This window comes from Coenobita brevimanus, chromosome 50 (genome assembly GCF_032717465.1).
Source record: "Coenobita brevimanus isolate Jiangsu-jjx chromosome 50, ASM3271746v2, whole genome shotgun sequence".
Classification (NCBI taxonomy): Eukaryota; Metazoa; Arthropoda; class Malacostraca; order Decapoda; family Coenobitidae; genus Coenobita; species Coenobita brevimanus.
The window spans coordinates 1863156-1873155 of NC_137003.1; positions in this window are offsets into that span (position 1 = coordinate 1863156).

Below are 10000 nucleotides of genomic sequence, written 5' to 3' on the forward strand. Positions count from 1 at the left end.
TTCTTCGTGACTAGCATCATATTCTAACATCAATCTATTGCCACAACTCAGTATAAGATGGAGGGGTGGCAGTTTTAGGCCAGGTTGCGGTAAAAGGGGGATAGTAGTGGCAAAAATTAACTAAAAAAGATGCGTAATGGAATGCAAGATGGGATGGTGAGTTGTGGCAATAGATTAACCTTGGAATATGATGCTAGTCACGAAGAAGTGCGATGGAAAGGATGTGTGGAGCTACAGTATTATTCTATTCTTTCACTTAGCTGCGTGAAATAAGCTGGAAAACGACGAAATCTGGGCCAAGTTAAGGTGAAATGACTATGGGTGATTTTTATTAAGCTTAGATCCCCCTAGTCTTTCATAAACTGATTAAAAGTGTCTAGTGATAAAAAACGCGTTCTCGGGCTGAAGGGGTTCATATCGACACATAAGAATCAAGAGGCCACTGTATTGTACCTGATAAAATAAATCGCCGAGGATAAGGTGTTGCGGAGTCTGCCAAGCCCACAAGGATACGACCCAGCCTCACCTGACTGTCTCCCACGTAAGTCCTACCTTTATAAAGCTCCCAGGCTCCTTACGATAAATAGTGAGACAGTGAGCGATGACTTTTGAACCTCTAGTGATGTTATCTTTGAAATCCAACAAACTTTTCATAATACTGTGGACGAGTTTCATAATTCTTCAACCAAAAAAAATAGAGTAATATTCCCAACCGCACCTGTACATTTGCTGGAAAAGAGTGATAAAATTTTCCTGGCCCCCCAAAAGTTAACATCGCCATATTTTTCCCCAACAGCATAAAGGATACAGTACAGGCAAGATAAATCGCTGAGGAAGGGGTGTTAGGTAATCTGCAGGGCCCACGTTATAGCCACCTGTATCAGTATGCAGGGTTTGGGCCGCCGACTCAGCCCCTCATCAGGCAAGGGCTGTGTGTGTGTACAGGTATGTGTGTGTGTGTGTGTGTGTGTGTGGATTGGTGAAGACAGATGAGTGAGTAAACAGGTCAGATAAAACTAGTGTGTGTGTGTATGTGTGAGAGAGAGAGAGAGAGAGAGAGAGAGAGAGAGAGCATAATTTGCAAAATAAATCGCTAACGAACAGACACTGGGTAGATTCCAAAACCACCTTAAATACGGCCATTACAAGGATAGGTTTTGCGTCCTTAGCTCCCTTCCTAGACTCTCCAGGGTTGCGTGCCCTCCTTTATGTGTACGTCATCCTGATGATCTCTTGTATGTACGCACAGACACGATTTCCGGTGCTTACACGGCCATGTGTCACTGTGTTAATGTGTGTACTTCTGGATTAGTGGTGTGTGTGTGTGTGTGTGTGTGTGTGTGTGTGTGTGTGTGTGTGTGTGTGTACATGAATTACGTCTACACAAGGCAAACGCTGAAACTTCATACAGAACTAAGCCTCAGCCAGATTACTTAGCTCTCTCTCTCTCTCTCTCTCTCTCTCTCTCTCTCTCTCTCTCTCCATGCCGATCAGACTAGGACAATAACTCAAAAAAAAAAAAAAAAAAACTATAACCACTATGGCCTTACTCGTTTATTCCCCCCTCAAACTGTCCGAAATCCCCGCCCCCCTTCCTCCCCTGTTCGTAAAAGTTTGCAATGATTTCGGAGCCAACTTGCAACCCGACTTGCCCGTGGCAACACGTGTTTACATTTTTGATGCAAGCGACAGAATACGACCCCGGTGCCCTGTGTGTGTGTGTGTGTGTGTGTGTGAGAGAGAGAGAGAGAGAGAGAGAGAGAGAGAGAGAGAGAGAGAGAGAGAGAGAAGGGGGTAAGGTGTGTGGGTGAGATTGAGATGGCTGTGTGGGAGTGGATGGATCGGTAGTTTGAGAGAGAGAGAGAGAGAGAGAGAGAGAGAGTGCGAGGGAGACTGTGGCTGTGAGTTGAATATGAAAAAGGAAAACCAACACAAAGAATATTTCGTGTGTAATCGCCTTGGGACACACACACACACACACACACACACACACACACACACACACACACACACACACACACAATACAATATATGGAGAAGAGACAGATATTTAAAAAAAGGAGGAGGAATTATAATATTAACTAAGAAAAATCTAAAAGTCAAGGAAATAAAACTAGATATACCATCACAAGTAGAACTGATTGCAGTAGAGATCGACACATCTGAAGGTAAGGTAATTGTAGCCAATTTGTACATGCCACCCAGATCAAACACATGGGAAAGAGACGAATATGAGGACCTGGCAGAGAGTACAATTCAGAGTGTAAGATCATTGCTACATAAAATGGAAGAGAAATCGGAAAGAATTATACTAACTGGGGACTTCAATACAGATATAAATTGGAATACTCTAGATATAAATAGCCAAGAAAGCTGTTGGGACCAAAAGCTCCTGGATCTCGTACAAGAGTTTTTCTTAACGCAACATGTGAGGGAAACCACCAGAAAAAGAGGACTTGATGTACCTTCAGTGCTAGATCTAATATTTACAAGGCAAGAAAATGATATTGACAGTTTAATATATCACCCTCCACTCGGCAAAAGCGATCATGCAGTACTAAATTATAACTTCAGGATAGCATATGACATAGTAAACAGCAATGATAGTTACAAAAAGAGCCTAAACTATAAGAAGGGAAGTTATCAAGACCTAAAGAAGTATTTCTTAGAAGTTGATTGGGAAAATGAGCTTAGAGGACAAGATTTAAATGCTGTATATAAAAAATTTTGTGAATTTTATGAAATAGGAGTCCAGAAGTACATCCCACAGCACAAAGAAGCAGATAAGAAAATACAGAAATGGTTCAATACAGAATGTAAAAAATGCAAAGAAAGAAGAGATTTGTTGTGGAATAGATACAGAAAACACAATAGTGAAAGGGTGTACAATAATTACAAACAGGCAAGAAACGACTATAGAAGAATAAGGAGGGAAGCCCAAAAACAGTTTGAGGAGGATATAATAAATAAAAGTAGTGATCAACCAAAGCTGTTTTACAGCTATATCAGAAGCAACTCTAAAGTAAAAGATATAATACAATCCATTACGGACGAGGGAATCACTTATACACAAGAGAAAGATATTTGTGAAGCACTAAATAAGAATATCCAATTAGATTTTACAGAAGAAAAATTTTTTGAGAGGGACTACGTGGAACACGCATGTCCACACATACTACCAGATATACAAATAGCAGAAAAAGTAATACAGGAGGAGTTAAGTAGATTAGACAGAGGAAAAGCAAGTGGTCCTGATGAAATTTCATGTTGGGTATTACGAGAATGTGCAAAGGAGTTATATAAACCATTATTTTTAATTTTCAAGAAATCCTTGAGTCAAGGTAAACTACCAGATATTTGGAAAAAAGCAAATATTGTCCCCTTATTCAAGAAAGGAAATAGACAAAATCCACTCAACTACCGACCTGTATCACTGACCAGTGTTGTAAGCAAGGTATTAGAAAAACTTATAAGAAAAGCTTGGGTAAATCATCTAGAAGAACACAGTATGATAACAGAAAGACAGTTTGGTTTCAGAAAAGGAAAATCATGTGTTAATAATCTGTTGAGCTACTATGACAGAGTAACAAACACGATACAGGAAAGGGAAGGATGGGTGGACAGTATCTATTTAGATTTCAAGAAAGCTTTTGACACAGTACCACACCAAAGACTTTTATGGAAACCGTACCATCAAGGAGGAATTCGAGGCAAACTGTTTTGTTGGATCCAAGACTCTCATAAAAAGAGAAATGAGGACAGTACTAAGAGGAAACTACTCATCATGGAAAGAAGTGACTAGTGGAGTACCACAGGGTTCAGTGCTGGCACCAATCATGTTTTTAGTGTATATGAATGATATAAACAGTAACACTGGAAATGAGAGCTATCTGAATATGTTTGCAGATGATGCAAAAATACAAAGGAGAATTACTAACACAGACACTTGTAAAGAGCTACAAGAAGAATTAAATAAACTTCATGAATGGAGTAGTACATGGCAAATGGAATTCAATGTGGACAAGTGTCATGTAATCAAGTTTGGTAAAAGTGGAAAAAGACCTGATTGGGATTATAAGTTAGGAAATAAAACCCTATATACATCAGAAAGAGGGAAAGACCTAGGTGTGATTATCAATAACAGACTATCTCCGGCTGACCACATCAGCGAGAAGGTACGGAACATGTATACACTGCTTGCAAATATGAGAATAGCATTCACATACATAAATGAAGACATGCTAAGAAGGATAATAACATCATTCATTAGACCAACCCTGGAATATGCATCAGTAGTCTGGAGTCCTCATCTCAAAAAGCACATAGACAAGATTGAAAAAGTTCAAAGGGCCGCTACAAGATGGATACCAAGCTTAAGGGACCTAAGCTACGAAGGAAGACTAAATAAACTGAATCTACCAACACTACAGGAGAGAAGGAAAAGAGGTGACATGATAATGCTATATAAATGCATATCAGGAAAGGAGAAAATAGACATAAATGATTACTTAACATATGGAGAAGCATCAGCAAGAGGACACCGCAAAAAACTGCCTAAGAAGAGAGGTGATAAAGACGTAAGGAAATTCAGTTTCCCAAACAGAACAATTGATCAATGGAATGCACTACCGAATGAAATAGTGTGTGCCAAAACAATTCACAAATTTAAGGATATGTACGATAAATATGGTTTAAGACACGGGACAGTACGAGCTTGACTCATTCCTGTAAAGATACAATTAGGTAAGAACAATTAGGTAGGTAAGAACACACACACACACACACACACACACACACACACACACACACACACACACACACACGTACTGCCCTAAGAGGCTTACATTATTAATATATGCAGTTATTGCCTCTTCTGAAAATATTTCTCATTTTTCCCCTCCAAAATATATACATTACCTGTGTGTAGGAACTGTATAAAGCGTTGATTTTTTACGTACATGCTCCTTGATGCCTACTGTATCGCAATGGTGTCCGAAAGCAGAGACGCGTGACTGACAAGGATAGCACTCACAAACATTGCCCCACACAACCACACACAACCATCACTATGCACATACAGGTCCCTAGTTCAGTTGTAGGTGCAGAAAGACATCCTCATTCACTTATATTCCCATTTTCTTTATCATGAATGCCCGCCATTAAAACAAACCACCTATGGCAATTCAGTAAAGGCGTCTGAAATATACTTCCTCTTCAGTATTTCAAAGCGTCATGGTTTAGAAATATTACTCGAGAAAGCTTTTGTGTCCTACATCACCCCGGAATATATAATTGTCATTTTTTTTATTTAACCGATGTCCATTCAGATTTATAAACACCATTTCAGTCTGATAACCGATGACAAAGGAAACTAAATATCCACCTTTGGCCCCAGTGATTCCGGTTTACCCCGACCGCCTCACATTGGCTGGCTCTGGATCACTGGCTGCCAACCCTACCTCTATATGCCACTTCAGTGTTTTCTGTTCTATATTCTCCTCTTATTCTCCTGCATACTTAGCCTTCAGTGATTTAGGACACTCTTCACACCATCATATCAGAATATTCAGCATTTTTAGAAGGAAATCACAAGAATTGGATGAAGGAAGAAGCAAAATTAAGAGGAAGAAGCCCCCCCCCAAAAAAAAAAAAGAGGGGGGTGCTGGCGTGAAACAAATGGGTGAATTGAAATAAGGGTTTGCTCAGAGAGAGAGAAAGAGCATTATACTGTATGGTAGGAAAATCAGTAGAGAAAAGTGAACAGATTAAAGGAAAAAACAGTATCTCTTTCATTTCTGTTTTTTGCTTCTCTTCCTCCCCACCCCAACTCTCTCTCCCTCTCTCTCTCTCTGCAAGTATTCATTTTCCCCTCGCAAGCAAACATCTTCATTTTCATTTAACTCAGCTTTCGAAACAATCTAGTTGCATGGTTAACATAGTATGCACCTTGCCAGTCTTAACCTTAGCAGTAATATTGTGGCGTAATTAGGTCCATGAACGAATATTTGTGTCATACTTGCTTGAGCGATACATTATGGCATTATAGAAAAGTACAGTAGTTTTTATTTTTGCGTCGATTAATGGATCACTTATTTTATTGCTCTGAAGGTGAATTAATGATGATGGTGATGATGATGAATGGCAGAATATTTACTTATTTACCAGTATCAGCCCTGTACCCAACAGTATATGAAAAAAAAAAAAAAGTATCGTCTTTCTTTGATCAATACTTTGCGGAAATAGACTGATAATTCAATGTTCTCACAGGCATCGTTGGTACCATCCCAATTAGCGACGTATTAGATTTATCTCATTTTCTTATACGCTTTTAATTATCGATTTAATATGCATGCGTAAGCGTAATATACAAGTTGGTTCTAAGTGGGAGGGTGCAAAACAAGTCGCCGAGGGAGTCGCGCATGCGCATTAAAGTTGAGTCACGTTCACCGTAGAGCGTAGTGTAGTAGTAGCAGAAAAATATATACGATAACTCACAGGCATCCGATATATTTGTACGATAATTTGGTGGAAAAACGATAATTTTGAAACATCAATACGATAACTCGATAAAAAAAATCTGGCAACCCTGCGTTCACGTAGCCCAGCAGTGTTTGAAGTTTGAACCATGTGTGTGTACGGATTTGTTGGCGCTCCGGATTTTCGTGATTTTCGTTGTACCTGTCTGTATTTACGTTGCTGGAGGTATGTTATAATGAAAATAATGCCTACGGATTGTTATGGAACGCAGAGCGACTGATGGTGAGGCGAAATGGATTGTGAAATAAGGAAAGAACGAACCAAAACATCCTGGTGCAGCATCAGCGGACGAAAACAAGAATATCAATAACAATAACAACATCCATTCCTCCTTTTCCTTCAACATCGCCACTCCTCCTCCTCTCCATCTCCACCTCCACAACCGGGAAGCAAACCAGGTAAGGAAATATACACCTGTCTGACCTTGAAAACAAAAGCAAACTAATGTTATTGTGGACATTTTGTGAACAGAGTTCCCGTTCTGTCTAACGTTTTTTGTTACTTGGTGTGGTGATGAGACCAAAGATGCTTGAACAGTTACTAAAGATGCTTGAAGGGTTACGAAATACTTAAAAGGTTGCAAAAGATGCTTGACGGGTTACAAAAGATACTTGAAGGGTTACAAAAGACGCTTGAAGGGTTACGAAATACTGTACTTGAAAGGTTAAAAAAAATGCTTGAAGGTTACAAAAGATGCGTGAAGGGTTACAAAACATGCTTGAAGGTTACAGAAGATAAGTGAAGGATTACAAAAAATGCGTGAAAGGTTACAAAAGATGCGTGAAAGTTTACAAAAGATGCTTGAAGGATTACAAAAGATGCCTGAAGGGTTACAAAAGGTGCTTGAAGGGTTACAAAAGATGCTTGAAGGGTTGCGAAATACTTGAAAGGTTATAAAAAAACATGCGTGAATGGCTACAAAATACCTGAAGGGTTACAAAAGATGCTTGAAGGGTTACAGTACGAAATTCTTGAAAGGTTACAAAAGATGCTTGAAGGGTTACAAAAGATGCTTCAAGGATTACAAAAGATGCTTAAGGGATTACAAAAGATGCTTAAGGGGTTACAGAAGATGTTTCAAGGATTGCAAAAGATACTTGAAAGGATAAAAAAGTTACTTGAAGAAAAGCTGCTTGAAGGGGTTACGGGTAGGTTAGGATTTGCATTTATGGGATGGACAGGGAAAGGAGAGTCTGCGTGCGTTGTTCTTACGTAAACTGTCGTGCAAATTTATACTTATTTTTCGTAGGAACGACGCAGAAAGTGTAGATTATTCACATGCCTCGTTCTATAACAACAACAATAAATAATAATAATTATAATAATAATAATAGTAGTAGTAGAGACAGTAATTTTGTGTATCCGGACACTGGATAAAAGAAAATAGGAAATAGAAAGGCTAAAGGATAGGGTTATGAAGAAGGAATATATAGAAAATGAAAGAGGGAAGTGAAAGGGAGATGGCTCTTTTATCTCTTCCTGGGAGGAATTCTTCTGTCTGCCTATTTCAGTCTGTCTTTCTACGTAGCTATCTTTTTGTCTACCTGTCTGTCTATCTGTCTGCTTGTATCTATCTATATATCTCTCAGTCTCACTTTAATTACCTATATCTGTATGTCTGTCTATAAATATTTCTCTGCCATACCTTTAAAATTGAGCAGAATTTTGCCTGTTTGACGTTTCAGTACAATATTTCCAGCGAAAGTGGTTATACAGACTTAGAAGTATATAGAAATAGTTATGAAGAATGAGATTTGCATGCCAGTTCAATTCTGTACATTTATAACTCAGTGTCGTTAATTTTTCCTCGTGAACCGATATCGTTCCCACCTCCTCTGGAACCACTTGAGTTAAATATGCAGAACTGAACCTGTGATTGATTACATAACACTGATATAAGCACGTTAATGCCAGAGAAACAAAGTTAGGATTTATTGCCCCAACCCGCTTCCTCCCATGCCTTTGTTGAGTGTTTTTGTCTTTCTTTTTCAGTTTATTTCTCTCCTTTTCTTTTTCATTCTTTTTCTTTTCTTTTTCTTTTCTTTTCTTCATGATCAGATAAGGCAGCCCCATCCAAAACAACCGAAATGATGATGGGATGACACTAGAGTAACACAGTGACATAATTTTATAAGTGCTGCAACAATTATTTTTTAATTTATATCACATTTTAACCAGCAGTGAAATCTCCACAGCAGCACATATACAATACAAAGGCAAGTTAGGTTTTAAAACAGGTTAGCACTGTATTTAAGGTAATTATATTTTTTGTACTTAGATTTTGTGCAGTATCTGAAATGCGAATAATGTTGCTAAAGGTTATATATAAATAAAATAAAATAAAAACACTTTTTGTCATAATCCATTACTTTTGGGGCGGCATCTTATCTGAAAAATGTTTACGATAGTTACCTGTATGCGACAGGCTCTTAATTTATTGGACAAATTTTATTACAGGTATATTACTCACCTGTGAGTTATTAGGGTATTTAGAGCTTGCTTTAGTCACTGGTATTACGGTATTGTTACTCTGAACTTCCTTTATTATCGCTGGTATTACGGTACCGGTATTCTTGTTACATAGAACTTGCTTTATTATCACAGGTATTACCGTAAGGCATTCTTGTTACTTGGAACTTCCTTTATTGTCACTGGTATTACGGTACTGGCGTTACTTAGAACTCGCTTTATTGTAACTGGTATTGTGCTCGCTTTAACCCATATATACTGGATCCCGTGATTTTGGGGTGTTGTATATTTTGGCTTTGGGTTCCTTCATCCTTAGATTTAAAAAATATATATATATATATAATAACACCTGTACGCTTATGCTTGCATTTTTGTCGGTTAAGGAAACTTTCTGACACCCTTTCCTAACCGACCTATTTCTTGTTAAGACGTGTTAATATTCCCTTGTATGTTATGTAATTAGACGGCATATGTTGTTATCAGGATACAGTATAACAAAATAATAAGATGTAGCATGCAGAATAAATCGCTAAGTAAAAGGTGTTCGAAACCTTAGCTGATGAGAATGCAGGCTTTAGTTTTGTATGACATGTCCATCAGAAATTATCAATAAAGGAATTATTGCACTCGTAAATAGCATAGGGTTTCTGTCCTAGGCTAGTTAATGTTCGTCCTCTCTCTCTCTCTCTCTCTCTCTCCCCGGGACAGTGATTTAAGGGAATTTTGAATATGTCATGGAAAAAGTCGGAGGCGCTGAAGGGGAGGGACTGGGGGAATTTTGGCCATAATTTCCCTACACCTGCTGCCATATATATACAGGGGAGGGGAGGGAGGAGAAAGGGTAGAGGAGGGAAGGAGGGAGGGAGGGAGAGTGAACGAGAGGGACGGGGAGGGAGAAGAAAGAGTAGGGAAGGGAGGGAAGAAGTGTCAACGAAAGAGGGAGGGAGAAGGGGCGTATAGGCTAGGTGGAGGGAGACAGAATGAGAGGGATAGG